Here is an 18,668-nt window from a genome sequence, read left to right on the forward strand (position 1 = left end):
CTGCCAGTGGATTATATGGCTTGGGGAGGTGGTAGACTCCCTTCCAATGAAATGCCTTATCATGGGTAGCTGTGGGTATTATTTATGACGCCATACACATCAGGATTCAGCTCTTTTCTCCTATTTATAAATGCTGAGATGGGGAGACGAGTTGTAATTGCTCTTCATGTCTCAGGGTTATTATAATATTGTATCTGTTTTGCTTTGATTAATTGGCTGTCTCCCTTGTGGGAATAAGACTGCTTAGTGCGCCATTAATTGCTCATACAAAAATATTTACTAGAGGCGGAAAACGCAAGGTTTTGTGGAGCCGACATTAGTATTCCAGCATTGTACCACTGCTGCCTGTCTAGAAAACCTCTTGCTTATCTGCACTCTCAAGCGTCTTCCTACAGTCAGTGGCCGTTTTCCCTGTACAAGCATTTCTGAAAGATACTAGGCTAATGCGTTAATGCACACAATAGCTTCACCAGTAGGATGGCTGGCAGGAGTATGCAGGGGATATCTGATGATATGTTTAACCACCATGTCCCTTCAGGTTTTGTATTGAATCAGCAAAGCTTTGGAAATCTGAAATAAGTCGGTAAAATCAGTCTTCTCAATATTACATAGTAATGAAAAGGAATAAAAGTGTTAGCAAACATGAGATGACTACTCTGCAGGCAGTGATGGAACAAGCGGGGTTTAGGAATCTCACATGGGATACAGGTGCTAATGTCCCCGGGATATCTTGAATTTTGAGAAGTGAGGTGTACCATTTACATGAGGAGCGGAGGTTGTCATTTTTTTTTTTTCTACCTGGGCTCATTCTACAACCAGTGAGAAGGAGAATAGGACTGTGTTTATATGTTATTACTATCTTACAATTACAGCTATTGCTAATTTCAGGAAAGCATTTCAATCCTTTTTCAATGCAGTAAAAAATAATAGAGGCATATACATCTTATAATGCAGAGCTTAAAGGAAATCTACCATCAAAATAGAGCATGTTAAACCAGGGGCACTTACTTATACAGTAGATACAGGAACTGTGACTGTGGTAATCTTATTTAAAAATTATGTTGATAAAGGAGGTTGTTTCCAGAATCCCTCCACACTGCAGCATCACAGGCTGTTACACTGTCTCTCATCCTCCCGCACATCCCCTCCCCTCTACCGGATGTAATCACATATCCGCAGTGGAGGTTTAAGCACACAGTGGGAGGGGGGAAATGCTGTTTGCACATTGGTGCAGAATGGGCTGTATGAGGATACTGAGTGAATTTTACTCATTTGTACAAAGGATTTTACCAGTGGCTTAAGGTTGCATTCACACGTGGCTTTAATACATCCATTTTCAAACACAATACAACAGCTGGAGAGTGGAGATTTTCCTAATTACATTGTTGTTAACATTTGTGTTTACAAAACACAATGTTAACACACATTAGTTTTGAGTAAACGCAGATGTTAACTCCTCTCTTCAGCTGTTGTATTGTGGTTGAAAATGCATGGATTAATGCCACGTGTGAATGAAGCCTCAATCTCTAGTAAGGATATAGTGACTGTGCAGAGTAGGTTTCTTCCCACCCCACATTATATACATTTACTTAGCTGAATTATAATTTTTCATTCTAGAATTTAGTTATTTACTTGACCCTTCTCACTTTCAGCAGTTGGCCTTCAGGCTTCCTCATTGAAGACATATACTACTTCCCAGGGTGGTCGTCTGTATATAACTACCAATGACCACAGCTATTAGACTACTACGTATACCATGTGGTCACCAACCATGAAATCATTGATGGTTGGATATGAGGAGGAATTATAGCAACCATTAAGGGAGATTTATCTGGGAAAACCATAGTATGCTTGAAGGTATCTTGTAGCCAATGTTCTTACTGCAGTACGTTTAACACATTGGCGTTTTCAGCTTCAAAATATTTTTGAAGTTCTTGCACAACTGCAGATAGGGTGTTTAGCATTCTCTGGTCTGGAGATGAGAGCCGCCGATGGCTGTTCCAGACCTTTATATTGGCAACAGAGCAGCGCTAGAAGTCATAAGGCAAGAACATGTTAAATAATTCACATTGCAATCAGATCACACAAGGACATAGATATTGCTTCATTCCGATGCCCGGCCATGAGTAATAAGGTTATATGTAAAATGGGCAATGGGTTCCTATTCTGTTCAACAATTACACCATTTAAAATACACTTTATATCAATATAATATTTAAATGAACCTTTTTGTATCTAATAGTGATTTAATTCATGTTTTACAACCTTATAGTCCTCGCCTACATTTTAAAATATACATTTGGATAATGTAAATGCAAAATTATTCAGAGGAAAGTTAAATACAGCATCGGAGCCAAGCTCTTACTATAAATGCAGCACCAGTATAGTAACAGTGACTATCTACTGTAGCCACTATAACAGTCACCACAGTAGCCAATATAGTAACAATAACCCACACTATCCAATATAGTAACAAATACCCAACACAGGAGCTTTACCAGTCACTGTTTGGTCAACAAAGAAATCAATAATCACAGTGCTGCCACACAGGAGTCATTAGTTGCATTGCCCCAACACAATAGTCATTAGTTGCATTGCCCCAGTAGTCACAGTAGCCTGCTGCCAGTAGTCACAGTCCCTCCTCCTATTAGCTAGTAGGAGTAATCATTGTGCTGTTTCCAGTAGCCAGTACTGCTGTCCCTTGACTGCCCTCAGTAAACAATAGTCACAGTGCTTAGCTTACTCATCTCCATGTAGGTTTTACTTGTACAAATCTCACTTTATTTGCTACTACATGACTTCATACATTAAGACATATAATAGTATAATATACATGACTCCCCTTAAAGGCAAAGACAGGAAGAGGGTAGACTCCTCCCACTTCACTTCTGCTGAGAAAGATTTCTGACAAGCAGCTCGGAACAGAAAAAAAACATAACTCTGCAATGAAAAGGCCAAGCAACACAATTCTGGCAATGTTCTCTTTGTTTTTAAAGAGGGATACACAAATCACAATTTGGTAAAATATGTATATTGAAATAGAAGGTTTAGAGAGCGATGGGGTTCCTTCCAAATAGTGTTGTTTACTTGTGGCTCATGACGGACACTTTGTGGTGCTTCTTTAGTGGGGTAGGGTAAGTTCATACTATGGGGGAGATTTATTAATCTAAGACAGAATTTTCGTAGTTTCCACTAAAGTGTTTGCACCAAATTTCTAAAGGCATTTACGTCTAGCTCGACAAAAGGGGCGTGGTCTGTGAAAAGTGGGCTTGGTCTCGCACCAAAAATCCCCAGTCTGTGCACCAAAATTACTCCTGATCCCACAGAATTTTGTACTAGCTTTCTGGCGTAAAGTAAGCCAACTAATAGGAGGTGCAGGGTACAACTCGACAGTCTTATACAAGGACAGATTTATCATCCAGCATTAGACACTTTTATAAATCTCTGCACTTTCTAACCTTAGGACACTTTTTATAAATCTGCCCCTATGTTTGAGCCATTATGCAAGAACATTTTTCCTATGTGTACATGTTAAAAGAGACAAAAGTTTCACAATATTAAGCAATGACTAGACGACCACTTGGAAAACACTTGGTATTGACAGTAGCTGCTTCTTGCATCTCCGCTGTATGGGATTTCCTCCCAACACCTTCTGGTTTTCATATCAAGCTGAAGGCCAAATGAGCTGCAGATCAGGAGATTGGAAAAAAATCCAGGTTCTGTGGCTTGGACTGAGAGCCTCTGAAACTATGAATGCTCAGCAGTTTCTTTCTTGTGTATTCTCTATAAGTGCTCTATGGGGGCCTATAAAATTGGGGGAGGTATTGCTTCTCCACTGATATTGGAACGGATTAGAAGACCACAATCTGGCACTCATGCCTAGCATTAATAATCTGGCAGCAAATGAGTTTTTCAGTTTTTCTTGAAAAAGTGTGCATTTTCTGAAATGATCTAATCTTTTAATATTAAGGCTCCCAGATCTACTATTAAGGACTAAAATAAATCTGCTTTGTGGAAGACAGAGATCCCTAAATTTTGGAAAAGTTACCCTGTAAAAGTATCTATCGACGCCAAATGGCATTTAAAGGAAATCTAACATAAAAATCAATCATGGATAAATCAGAGACGTAATCATAGAACCAGGCACAATATTATGCTAATTAGCCTGTAGGGCTCTTCGGGGTGTTACCAGAGCCCCTCTGTGCTGCAAATTCACTGAATCCCCTGTTCCCTCAGCACTCCACCCCCCTCCTCTCTCTGCCTGATGTATTCTCACTGCAGCACAGGAAGTTTCAGCTCACAGTGGGAGGTAGAAGTTCTCCTTGCACACTGTAACAGCCTGTAAAGCTACAGCATGGAGGGGCTCTGCTAACGGCCCCGGAGCACTTCTGGCTCATTGCCATAATTTTAAATGTTAATTTAAGAAGAAAAGATAACACATGGGTAACACATATAAGATGACTACCATAGTCATGGTGCCTGGAACTTTTAAATAAGTGACCCTGGTCATGTCAATGCTTGTTTTTGATGGTAGATTTCCTTTAAAGGATTTAACTTAAAAACACCCAAGAAGCCATTTGGCCTTCCTGTGTGTATCTGTGGAAGAGGAGTAAGATCTGCACCCCCCCCCCCCCCCCGGCACTATAGAAATCTACAAGGATTTTGGGGCATACTGTGGAATTTAATCCAAGATTTTTCATGAATATCCATAATTGCTGTGTAATCCACATTGTAATATGCTACCAAATATGCATGTGGATTCCAGGCAATTCTGTGATCCATGAGAAAATCTAGTATTTTGCATATTTCACAGATTCCAGACACCCAGATTCTATAATTCAATAGGGGAAAAAATTTGGGTGTTCGTATCAGTTCAGATCTATTGGTCCTGGCACGGGGATATGATTATTCCCATTCCATTCTACTGCAAACAATGCAAGCGGTAATGTTGTGGTTAAAAGAGGAAAAAAATAGTTTGTCTTTCCGCACACTCCATTCATTTCTCAGGGGCATTAAAACATTGTTTACACATTCAAGTTCAAAAGGAAATGCTCTGTTCCCAGGCCGAAGATAGGAAGAAATAGCTCTGTCTTTCCAAGCTCCCAATTCCTGCTCCATACTCACTGCTGTACGGGATGATGTATAATCCTAAGACTTTGCCTCACCAGGCGGCTCCCTGTTGTATGTAATATACCTGCCGAGGGTTACACATGCTGGGCGTGATGAGTTCTAATGTACACATTCATTATAATTAGATGAAATATTAATGGAGTCTCCTCAATTATACAGAAAAATTGCATTATGAACACGGTTCTAATCTGTTATTATTGGAATTAGATCCTGTACAAGCACAGTGCTTGTGAGATGGATATTTATATTAAAGGGGTTGGCCACTTTTCAATAAACCTGTTTCATTAGATATGTGTCTGTAGGTACATTCACTTTTGTCTTTCTGCTCTAGGAGGTCCCCATGGCGTCACCCACTATATCTCCCTCCTTACAGTATGTCCACACTGACCAAAAGTGGGAGAGGGGAAGGAGCAGAAGTTATAATTTCTTGATACAGCTCTTCCTATTTAGCAGAGCTCAGACATGTAAGCAAAAAAACATGGAGAGTCTACACACAGGCTGTCTCAACACTTGATAAACATTAAGGGATTATCCACAAGGCAGTAAATGCACATGGTCAACTTGTGTAAAAGAGTGGCCAACCCCTTTAATAATCCTATATACATTTGTTGTGGACAATTCTGGTCATTTAATATTTACAACCTAAGGCTACATTCACACAAACGTATGGGGGACGTATATACGGCATATATATATACGGCTCCCGGCCCTGTACAGGAGCAGTACGGTGCAGCACACGCGCGGAACTGTACTGCTCTGTAGCCTGTAGAAAGATAGGACATGTCCTATCTTTCTACGTAATACAGCGACGTGGGCTGTATATTCCTATGGAGAGGGGCAGCGGTGAGCTGCACTCATCCCCTTCTCCTCTCCGCAGCGCTGATATCGCGTGAATGTAGCCTAAACCTTAGTGAAACCAAGGGTTATATGGCAGCTGCCATTGCCCCTAATAACATGCAGGAATCATTAAAAGAAGTCTATCAGCAATGCTGACCATGTACATCTAGTAGGCTCAGAGATTTATGTGCATTATTAGCAGCAGGACTGTATTTGTACCTAGACCTTGTGCATGAGGATGTGTTCCTGTGTGAGGTCTCTTCCGTAAACTACTGAATGACCCCCTCCCCTCTATCCTGAAGAAGATATTGCAGAGGTTAAACACAACACTTTGAGGAGACTCCTGAAGTGCTCTAAGTCCATCTACACTCCTGGAATATAAATGCATTTTCACAGTCCTGCTGTTACACAAAGGCCTGGTTACACAGATCTCCAGGGCCAATACCTAATACTGTTAACAGCTTTGTATGGTCAAAGACTAAGGCAATCACATTTTAGGTCTTTGTCAAATGTATTAAGTACCTTGATTTGTGCTTGGATTTTTCTGGGTATATTTTTGGCATGATACAGTCAAAACCAAGAAAAAAAATTAGAAGCCTAGTTATGTAAACTCTTTCCCACTATCTTGGCGTGTACAAACATCCTTTTAATATCTGTACAAGTGACACCTCCCTTTCTCCTAGACCAGGGTTCCCCAAACTACGGCCCGCAGGCCACATGCGGCCCGCGGACCGTTTCAATCCGGCCCCCACACTTGGCGCGCCAGCGCCGGGCCCTCGCGGCCTGCAACAGTCGAGCAGGAGCCTCCGTCCGGACAGAAAGCTCCTGCCCGTCACTGTGTAGTGCTCGGTGCAGCCGGAAACGGCCGCTCGAGCACTATTACTGGAGCGATGTGGCCGGAATACAACCCCAACGCACATCGCTCCATGACCTAGGCTGCGCACCCCTTCCTGCCCGGACGCGGCAAGAAGTTAGAAGACTTAGGTGAGTACAGGGTTTTTATTTTTTTATTAAAAAGGGCAGTAAAAAGATTGTGGCGACTGGGGGCCAATAGTTAGTTATGAGGGGCAGAATAGGAAATAATTAATTATAAGGGGCAGCTTAGGAAATAATTATGAGGGGCAGAATAGGAAATAATTAACTATATGGGGCAGCTTAGTAAATAATTCATTATAAGGGGCAGCATAGGAAAGAATTAATTATGAGGGGCAGCATAGGAAATAATTAATGCTGCAGGTATGGGAAATTATGAGGGGCAGTTTAGTAATTAATGGGGGGGAGGCATATTCAATAATTAATGGAGAGAGGTCCCAGTATATTAATTAATTAATTGGGCCAATATATAAAATAGTTCACAAGGGGGTGCAGTACCGGTATATTAAATAATTAATTGAGGGGGGGGGCAGTGTATTATGGATGCGGTCACATGTACCGCTATTTATTTTTAAACTTTAGTCCGGCCCTCCAACGGTCTGAGGGGGACAGTGAACGGCCCCCTATGTAAAAAGTTTGGGGACCCCTGTCCTAGACCATAGATGCCAAAGATAGCTGAGCACTGTGGTTGGCAATTCCTGATGCTCCCATAGTAATGAATGGAGCAGCAGGACGCAAGCTCAACCTTCCATTTCATTCAGCTATTGAGAACAAGACCCCTGTTCTCAATTCAACTGCTGGGACCCCCATTTACACCAAGGACACGCCATGGCAGGACACGCCATTTGGACGCCAGCAGATAAAATTTGTAAGAAAAAATGGATTTTGCCACTGGATTTAAAATCTTAAATACTTTATTTCATCTTCTTAAAGGACACCTGTCATCAGGTCTGTGTCACTTGTCCTGTCACCTCTACCTGTTGGAGCAGCTCACAAGGATCCCATCCCAGCCTTTATCTAGTTATTTCATACATTAATCATTGTAAAATCATCTATTTTTAATCATGTAAATGAGGCTGGTCACATGGTCAGAGGCAGTGATGTCACCCCTGTCACCCCTCCCCTCTCCTCCCCCTGCTCATGTCTGTGTGTAATGTATAGTAAAGCATGGCTAGTGTGTGTATGTCATCTGCTGACATGCTGCATCCTCCCAATATACAGGTGAGAGACACAGGCATCAGCTACACATGAATCTGACATGTTCTGCTATAACATGGCTGCCTGGAGCTGCTGTATCTCTCCTATACACACACATGCACACACAGGCTGCAGGGGGCGTGGCCACCAGCACCAGGAAGCACATCATTATACAGCCTCACATCATTATACAGGCTGTCAGTCAAGCACTGGGGGTGTGGCTGTGCCTCCCACTCATGAATAGAGTGGACAGCTTGAATATGCTAATGCTTCATTGGACATTTCACAGGTCATTTGCATACAGCTTTAGGACCTCATTGCTTAGGTTTACAGGCATGTAGAGGGACAATGAAGGGATAGAGGCAATGCTCTCTAATGGCAGTTTATGAAAATATATTTAGTTTAGGGGGGTTATTTTGCATGACGGGTTCTCTTTAAACCTAGATGACCTCTGACATCTAAAGACTCATCTTAATATGTCATTAATATAAATTCCTGAAACCTTCCTCAATTTGTGATTGTACAGGGAAAAAAAAATTGTAAATCCTATGCAGTGGTTGCCTCTGTCTCCCCTTAGAGAATAATATCACAAAACTGATTGAGATGGGGACACAATGCCTTGCCTATGGTCAGATGTCTCTTGGTGTAGAAGTTCTGAGTAAGCATTTACTCCTTTAGCCATAGATATCTTTCCTCATGTTAATGTTATCATTTCAGATTGTATCAGGTAGCGTTGTGTATGGGCCCTGATAGGAAGCAGGTTGTGCGCTGTGTAATCCAACTAGTTCTTGTAATCTCCTTGGAGCTGAAACCCGCTGATTAGGTTAAGTAAACAATGGATGGCTTACACAATGAGGAGATACACCCTGCTGCACAGTAGGGGCCTTTTCCTGGTTTTCCTTCATGTACCATTCAATTAACATAAATGATAAGAAGTTACTAATTGTACCTTAGGTTTGACTGAAAGGCCAGACTGGTGGGGCAGCTAAAGGACACAGCGGAGATTAGGGTGGTCTGTTCCTCCAGGGGGAATAAAGGCCACTTTGGCCCCTCAGAAATCTCCCAGAAAGGACTATTTGTAGTGCTGAACGCTGGTAAGTTACGTCTGCAGATCCCATATATACACATGTCTTTGTCTTAGCTGAGTGTGCATGTACATTAGTGGGGCAGAAGGGAGGTAGCAGCTGCCAAACCCCAGATCTAGTACTCGACGTTCAACAGCCTGATACTTCCTCCATTCACATTTGAGGAAAGTTGGGAGTTGCCTAAAACACATTTAGGTTGTTGGTCATCTCCAGTGTGACCTCACTTTTATGACCAGGTTAACAGGGCTAGTGCCAAGTTTGTGAATAGGGATTAACAAGCTGATTGGTGAGGGTCTGACTGTTGGGACCCTTATGACCCTTAAGAACAGACCCCAAACAGTCTGGAGAGAAGCCCAGTTTTCACTTAAGTTCGGAGCAACAGGTTGAGCATGTGTCGAATATTTCAGAGCACAGCACTCGACCATCTCAGACACTCAGACAGTTAATGGGAGTGTCAGCGCTGTGCTCAGCAATTTCTTTGACAATTGTGGAAAAGTAAAGAAGACCTACCTGACAGCTACCACCTGGATCAAGCATTATAAACCAAACACACTTACATGCAGGTGTGTGCATCCTCTTGCAGCATTTGCTTTCTTTTTAGCTTCTTGTGCACTTGTTTTAACTAAAAAAAAAGGTTTCAAGTATTATACAAATGAGCCTGAGGGCTTCTGGACACAATTAACAGCTATGGAGCTCAGTGCCCCTCTGCTTAATTTTCATAATATTTAAAGAAAACCTGTTACCGGGGACCTCATTTTCACTAAAGACAGGTTGCAAAAGCCCATTACAGCTGCACTGCACATATATATTTCTGCTTTCTCTAAGCATTTGCTTTACAATATAATTGTGTGTTATAGCTTACCCTGCACCCTGACAGATCCCTCCGTGTAGTCCCAGGGGTTGGGCTTTGGCTGTATTTCAAAAAAACATGTGACTTGTCTGTGCTGCTCACTCCTCAGCTTTCAGCCTGCTCATTTGTGCTCCTGTATAGCTCCTCCCTCCTGCCAGAGTGGGCACACGACAGCATGTAAGTGTTTACAATCCTTCATTCTGGTGACAATGGCATTGGATTGCATGTGCCCATATGTTGAAATCAAAATGCCTGACGCTTCTATAGTCCAATATCAGCTGTCATGAGGCACCATATATAATAGATGCCCTGCCTGTTCCACTGAAATTGTGCGATATACATTGACATTTAATGTTATGGCGTCCTAACATCCTGGTGCTACAAGAAAAGCATGTTCCTTGTAGCATCAATCAGAAAAAGTTTATTATCATGGGATTCAATTCCTTTGCACCCTATGTATAGGTGGTATAGCCACAAATTAGTTAAGCGAAGGTCCTACCTCCTAGAACTTAACCAAATGGAAAAAGGTGGTCTAATACCTATTTATAGCTGAAGTGCAAAGGCCCTACTGAAATTCACAAATAGGGATCATAGGGTGTCCAGGGTCTCCGGGCTATCTTTTAAGCAGTTAAAGCATACAGTACACCATGGGTAGACGTAGGTGATGTAGTAACATTATCACTGTTATTATTGTAATGATAAGGTCTCGCTTGAACTGTTTAGTTTATCGCTAACAGTTTATTTACTATAACTAAAGCAGATAGTACAAGCATGTTGTAAATGTTTCCATTGTTTACTCCACCAAGTTTACATTTTTTGCTAACTTGTAACACGTGACATTTCGATGTCTGCAATCCTCTGCGTGGAGATGGGTTTCCACCCTTTCGGTTAAGAAAACCCACAAAACTAAAAGGATTTGTTTTCTGTGATTTTATACTTGTGGGTTTACAAACGATTTCTCATTTTTTCGGTAACTGGCCCACTTTATCACAGTTTTAGATTGATCTGCAGGGCTGTGGACAGCAATGTAACATAAGTATTCAAACAGTGTAACAAACACTGAAATAAAAGGTAGCGAAGAGCCGACTAGCTGGATGAGTACATGACCTAGGATTCCAGCTGAGGTGTATGGGTTCCTATGTTCATGCACTATGTGTGCCGTCTATTCCAAGGGGTCAGAGATCACTTGGGGGTCTTCCAGCAGGTACAGTAGGCATAGGGTCAGGCACATTGTGTGTGTGTACACAGAGGAGACAGTGAACAAAAGATGTAGGGGAGGAGGATGCTGGAGGGGGAAGGGGGGAGGTAGAGGAGGAGGAGGGGGAGACAAGGAAGAGATTCCTGCATTTCCCTGCCCTGCCTGTAAACCAGCATGCTTAGCCAGAGAAAGGATACAAAGCTTTGCATGACTTCAATGTCTCCCATACTTGTTGGATTTACTTGCACACAATTTGCAGATTTCTTTTGCTTCTTACAGAACTCCTGTTCTCGCAGGCCTTATAAGGTAGGTCACTGGCGGGACTGGTACTTGTGGTGCTAGAGGGGCCGCTGATTGTCGGTTTCTGCATTGATAGATTCATTCTACATGGAGTAAAGCTTCCTGGTATTGGTCCTTATATTGAAGGACTTTATAGTGAGAGTGAAGCATGTAGTGATTCCGTCTATAAGATTCTGCAGCATAGCTGGAATATTTTCCTATTGGTTGAAGAGTCCATCAGGATAAGATGTCAGGTTTCATGCGATTTATAAATGCTTATCCCACGACACCAAGTTTTGCATTCTTTTGATATTCTTCTGGCCTGAATGATACAATGGCATTATGGGATTGCGTTGCCTCTTCTACAAGTTCCTAAGCTGCAGGTTTTCCTCCCTTTGAAGCTTGCAGGGCTGTAATTGGATAACTGCTTGTAGTTTAGTATAATACCTTACATTAATTGAAAACCAGATACATTGGAACATAGAATACGGTTATATCCTTGTGATGGAGATCACAAGGAACCAGCTAACAAAGTGTCAGAAATTGACAGCAGAAATGTCATTTCCAGGGACTGTATTAAATATGGTGAACTGTCAATTAGAATGGACTTAAAAATGAAGGTATTATCATCCTTATGTGTAATGGCTGGTAGTTTACAGCTGGCAAGTAAAGTTTCCAGGTAGTGCTGATCCGGCGAGCTATACCGCTATTAAGTAATTCCCTAATTATACGGTATTGTGCAGGTAACCTGAGGGCTGCACGTGCTGCATTTTCTCAGCGGATCTTACAAGACAGACATTTGTTGTATACGTGTGGAATTTTATGTGAACAGCTGGGGCTTTGCTGAATTGGTTGTACATCCTATTGTAAATGAGTCCCTACACCAGAGGTTGGCAGGTCAGGTATGAGCAATAGGGTGGGCTAGTCTGAATTACAGGTCTGGAATACCCGCAGGCATGAAGCTGAAAAGCCAAGTCATGTCTGACAGATCCCAAAAGGACATTTTTCTGCTAGTTTCATTCGTGATCTGGAACAATGGCAGAACGCACGTGTGGCGATTTTAAAGGTGAACTCTTGTGTTTTAGATCCAGGTCTAGTAAGAGCTGTAATCTTATTATGGACACGTGGCTGATAAAAAGGAGACAAAGGGCAGCAAAATGAACATGGAAAGCCCATGACAGTGTGATATATCCCCTAATCCTGACCTGGGCACTGCTCAACTGCAGCACTACATCATAGTGGAGGGAGGAAGGGGCATTGCATTGTGGTGGTCCATGTGCTTGCTAGTGGTGCAGTGGGGAGTGTATTATGACTGTATATATAGAAATATACCTCCACTACACAGTATGGGACTGGGCACCAGACTCATTTGACCTTATAACACACATTATATTGAGTTTATCTGGTAACAAAGACATTAGCTGCTCTGTAATTTACTGATCGACTGTGTGCTCTGCCGTTGTCACATTATTCCGCTTTAAGCCTTAGCAGCGTTTCAGGAGATCAATTTGTATCTAGTTCACAGGAATGATCACAAGACAGAACAACGCCATTGAAGGATGCAAGGGCCACATTTATGTGAATTGCTGCTGTGACGTTTAGCTTTATCATTCTGTTTCCAGAAATTACTCTATAAAATGTATTTGGTAGCCTCACGTTAATATGGCGATTTGTCAAGGGTGTAAGTTTTTCTTTATGCCGAAGGTTAAAAAACGGGATCAAGAAATCCTGAGTACCACGTTTTTCTTCTAGTTTACAATAAGAAAATGCATCAAAGCTAATGCAGGGACATTTTGCTTCTAGACACCAATTATTTATTTTTGTTTTACAGCTCATGAGAAACAAAAAATAGGACCTGATGTTTCCAATAATCTTGGTGAATCTACAAAATTGCTTGTGTTGTACAAACAAAGTATTCAGCATTTACTGGACTCCTCATTTCTAATTTCTAGTAAATGTCTACACCGGTGTAGGAGGTGGCATGGATCCGATCATTTATTTATTTTATTTAACTTTAGGGTCCACAAATCACTCAATCATTACAGAATTCCAGAATCTCCTTGTGTTCAATGTTACTCTCTTTCTGGTCACATAAAAGGCACCAAATGTTGTCAGTATATGTATATGTCCTTTTGGCCATCTCTATTTTATTGCTTAACCAGGGCCTCAAACTTTTGTTTCTCGTGTCGTTTATACTGTGTGATATTATATATTGAGAATTGATAATATGACTGTATCAGTGTAGCATCTATGGGAGTACATTGCATTGTAATGTACCAGTTCTCAAAATTGTCATTAAACCAGATTCAGGTCATCATCAGTTTAACATTTTCATCTTGAGACCCAAAGCAATATATTTTCCCTGCCTCTGCTGTAAGTTCATTAGATTCAGCCAACGATTACAGTTGGCGGTATATTATCATTTTTTTCATCTTCTTGGGAAATATTGGGTTATTTCAGGCCTTACAGCAAGAAATACTAATCATCTGAAACACTATTAATGTTAGACGAGTTTCATTGCTGCCATAATCTCCCGCAGTGCCTGGGAGATAAGTGAATGGCGATCCTTCCGCTTATCATCTGCAAGTAATCTTCCTCTTTTTGTGCTGCACTTTTCTCTCTCAGCAGCATCTTGTCTTGCTGCACTTCTTAGATTTAGTAGTTCTTGTTTTGCATCTTGATATTGCTGGCATTGGCCCGTCCTTCCTTTGAGCATTTAGCTTCTGCAGAAATAAAGCCGTAAAGTGGTTTAGTGGTCACTACGTTTACTTTTCCATCTTACAGGGGTTCGACCTTTAATAATAATAATAATCTTTATATAGCATCAGTTTCCGCAGCGCTTTACAGATTCTGGGGAACATATACAAATAAAATAAGATATTACAAAGTACAAACAGTCGTATGGAACAATATAAGTGAGGGTCCTGCTCACAAGAGCTTACAGTCTATGAGGATGAAGGGGGTGACACAAGAGCTTACAGTCTATGAGGATGAAGGGGGTGACACAAGAGCTTACAATCTATGAGGATGAGGAGGTGACACAAGAGCTTACAGTCTATGAGGATGAAGGGGGTGACACAAGAGCTTATAGTCTATGAGGATGAAGGGGGTGACACAAGAGCTTATAGTCTATGAGGATGAAGGGGGTGACACAACAGCTTAGAGTCTATGAGGACCTTTGATTGAAAACAGACAAGGAGTTCTCCTTCCAGCTCCTTTCTGATCATTGCTGTCAAAATCATTTCTTTATCCCCTGCCATTTACATTTGCTGGCAGCAAATCCCTGTTTACATAGTACTATGCGCTGCTAATAATCTAGCATCTTATGTGTCATAACAGAACCAATAGGTCATTTGTTGGGTGATTAAATTGTTTGTTTTTTTTTGTGTACATTTACGTAGCTGTCAGGAATAGATATTGCTCAGAATGCTAGTTCTCAATTATTGACGCTTTAACAGGGCCCCATAGGGTTTTTTATGGGCTGAAATATTCATCAGATTGATATGGGTATGACATTCAGCACCCCTTATTGTTTGGCCTCTGATGTAACATCAGTTTGTCACATAGTGGGACACATTTACTTACCTGGTCCACGAAATTCACCGAAATTGTCAAATGAGAATGCACTGTGCCGCAATTCACTAAGATTGTGCACCCAATATCCGTCATGTGTCGCTTCCCCGCTCAGGTCTGACAGAGTTGTGTGGCGACACAATTTGATAGTGAAATCCTGCCCTCAGTCCGAATCAGTCGGATCGTCAGACGGCAGCCCCCCAATTTGTGTGGCATAAAAGCCAGCGCAGCTGCGCCAAAATCCGATCTTGTACGACACAATGCCAGCGCAGACAGCTGTTAAATACCTGTCAAAGCCGTGTAATCCCCGAAAAAAGTTCAAAGTCTAATGAAAGTGAGTATCTCAACCCTTAGTAAATAAGCCCCAGTATGTTCTCATATTCATGACAGTGCTGCAGCCTCTTCTAGTTGATTGGATGGGGTGCTTGGTATCGGCCCCCACCAATCATATATTGATGTTTTATGCTAGGGATGAAGAGCTGTTTCCTGAGGGGCAGGGCAGGGTGTAAGTAAGCAGGCAGGTAAATACATAGTTGGGAATGAGAGCGGCAGATAAAGATCCAATTCTTTCACTGGCTGTAACTGTAGTTCTATAGCTCACAGAACCACAATCCTGATTCCACTTAAAGGGCGAGATTCCCATCATTAATATTATGCCAAAAGAATGGTTCTATAGAGTGAAAGATAAGGGACACTCTTCTCCAAACCTCTAGAAGAGTCTTTTCTCAGGCATATCTTCATCCCTATAAATTCACTCTAAATATATTTGTAGCTCAATGAAGAGCACATACCCCCGCATTGGTTCTCTTGCCATATATTTGTGTATATACGTCTTTGTTACACCACTTCCACATGTTCCATACATTATGTGAAACAAGCCTGGAATATATTGGGATTGTTAATATAGAATTGGTTTTGCGCCTGATGGAGTGGTAAGGTTTCAGACTTTGGTTGGTAGTTGCAGTAAAGTTAGAGCCAGGCCTCACTTCATTAGACATCTCTGAGGCGGGGGAGAATGTGTGAAAACACTTGGATTGAGTTTCTTGTGACACAGTGGTGTGAATCACAGGGAGGTTGGGTGTCTGTGCTGCAGTTATCTTCACCTTAGAAAACATAGTGATGGAGGTGTCTGTATTGAAACTGCAGAGTCCTTCAAGAGCATGTTGTATGAAGCTCAGGAGAAGTCTGAACCCATGTTGCTAGTTATTCAGAAATATTGGAGTGATAGATACATAACCTTTCCAGACCTATTGGTTGTCACCCATCTTCCCATACAACATGAGGAATCGTGTTGATGGGGCAACTTGTATATCGGAGGGTCAGGTACAATGTCATTTCCCTTCTCTGTGATAGATTACCTTCCGTTTTGAAAACCGTGATCCAGTTGTTAGTGGGAAATTCTTATTAATGGATCCAGTGTTCATTTTCTCTGCGGTGAAGATCACGACTAAAACAAATCAGTCTTTGTTTAAAACAAATTGATGTTTTCTGGCCCTTAATTAAGTGAAAGTCTTTGTTGTAACGAGATTGAACAGAAGTTGGAAATCAAAGACGCCTCGCTGTTTTATTGCCCGCAGCGCTATCGATCCTCCCGACGGCCCTGCGGCTGTAATTATGCAGAATCTGTGTCCTAATGATTAAAAATAAGTTATTTCTTCATGCACGGGTAACAAGTGGTCCTAGCTGGCTGGTCTGCGCATATTTTCATCCAGAATTGAACAACCTATTGACGGAATACAATCCATCTCTGGTGTCCAAATTGACGTTTTGGTATAAAAAAAAAAAACCTCACCTTTGTCAGGCGGTCTTTAAACAGTTTCTAGAACGTGTCCCACCTGTTAAGTGATATTTCATGAAAAAAATGACTGTCCAACACACTAGCAGTCGCGGTCCAATACACTTTACACTGGCAGATAACACAGTTACTGCTGGAGACTAAAAATGAAGATCATTAAAAAAAAAAAAAAGGCAGGTATTGATAAAGTATTACTCTTCGAGTCGTTCCCTGTGTGCCTATTAATTGTTAATGTCCCATATAGCATCTAGAAACATATACAATATTAGAATATTAAACATTGGTCCCTTCCATATGGGTTTTATGAGCAGAAACTGCAAGAATGGACTGTGGATTTAGAGCTTGTTTAATAATAATTCTTTATTTATATAGCGCCCACAGATTACGCAGCGTTGCACAGAGCTTGCCAAATTGATCCCTGTCCCCATGGGTGTCACAGTCTAATCAACCTACCAGTATGTTGAGGAGTGTGGGAGGAAACTGGAGGACCCGGAGTAAACCCACGCATACACATGCCATAAAGTTTGATCTGTCCTCTGTGCAGATGGAGGCAAAATATATGCCTGCGCCTGCCAGAAGATATCTATGTATACACTCAGCATAGCAGAGTGATCCTGGCATAAAGATGCACTTTTCAGGGGTAAGACTCGCTGAACTGTACTCTATCTGGATTTCATGGACACTGAGGATCATACAGATAAAAAAAGCTGTGCCAAACCAATTACAGTGGTGAAGAAGGGACTCCCCACATCATATATCGGTATGATTATATGGAGTCCAGTCATCTTCACTGTGATTGGTGCTTGCCCTCATCCTTAAACCAAGACTGTTAGACACTTTTGATACAATTGCCCTTGTTTTCTCTGAATAATTCAGCATATGGTATAAGACACATACAGATATACTCGCATTGCAAAAACCGTAAAAAAAAATGACTTGCTGCGGAATATAGAAGTACTGTATTAAAGCAAAATTGAACAAACAATACTACGTGAAAAAAAAAACCCTCTGGAAATACAGAGGTTAAAATAAGAAGATCTTGAGGGAGCTTACTGGAAGGTGAGGGTCGCTATCTGTTATTATCTATCTATGTCATGAGTTACCTAAATGGCTGAAGTCTGCTCAGGATTAATGGCTGTAATGTGCTTGGGGATGATTTTATCTCTCTTACGCTCAATATTGTTGCCTGGTCTTTTTATTGTCTGTTTTATGTCCATGGTACAGACTTCCCACAGTGATTCCAGTGTAAGCGGGGAAAGCTGATCTACTTTTAAATTAAGTTGTGATAAAACCCATTTGGGCTCCTCCTCTGTTGTATTTTAGGGGCAGATCCACTATGCCAGTTGTTTAACACAAATGTAGTTGATATTGTCTTGGAATACACAATAGCCCCACCTACAAGTATGGATCAAAAAGCACTTATCATTGTAGCCTCTACCCCACTACTAACAACACCATCAGGTACGGTATAAAACAATGTTTTTAACATGGTCTCTTACATGTGAAATTTCATTTGTTAACAAAATCTACACTACATGTGAAAATGAGTTGAGAAGAGTAATCTTGTGCGTAAAAAGAGTCACTTTTAAAGGATGTAGGGGGTGTTTTAATTCAGACAGTATTTAATTCTCTAGTATTTAAAAACATCCTTTTGGTATCGTATTAAAGGAAACCAACCATTTGATTTGATGCATTATGAAGCAAACATGCCTTGAGAATGCTGTAGCTACACTGATGCAGGATCATATCTTGGTTAATCCCTGAGTGGTTTTGCTGAAAAAACAATTATAACATTCAGGACCTTGGGAAAGCTGGGTTAGGCTGGCTGCCTACATAAACACATTATTCACA

General features: G+C 41.3%; 1 protein-coding gene across 6 annotated transcripts in view; it reads left to right on the forward strand.

Moving 5' to 3' along the window:
* TANC2 (tetratricopeptide repeat, ankyrin repeat and coiled-coil containing 2) overlaps positions 1-18,668 on the forward strand; it is a 269,159-nt gene that overhangs the window by 138,815 nt on the left and 111,676 nt on the right. Inside the window, exon 1 of one of the 6 annotated variants that reach the window (XM_072111168.1) lies at positions 11,356-11,476. The exons of the other annotated variants lie outside the window; for them this stretch is intronic. The gene's annotated coding sequence lies outside the window, so the exon portion shown is untranslated. Of the gene's footprint in view, positions 1-11,355; positions 11,477-18,668 lie in introns of those variants that run through there. 6 annotated transcript variants of the gene reach the window in all.

The sequence above is a fragment of the Engystomops pustulosus genome, chromosome 6 (genome assembly GCF_040894005.1).
Source record: "Engystomops pustulosus chromosome 6, aEngPut4.maternal, whole genome shotgun sequence".
Lineage (NCBI taxonomy): Eukaryota > Metazoa > Chordata > Amphibia > Anura > Leptodactylidae > Engystomops > Engystomops pustulosus.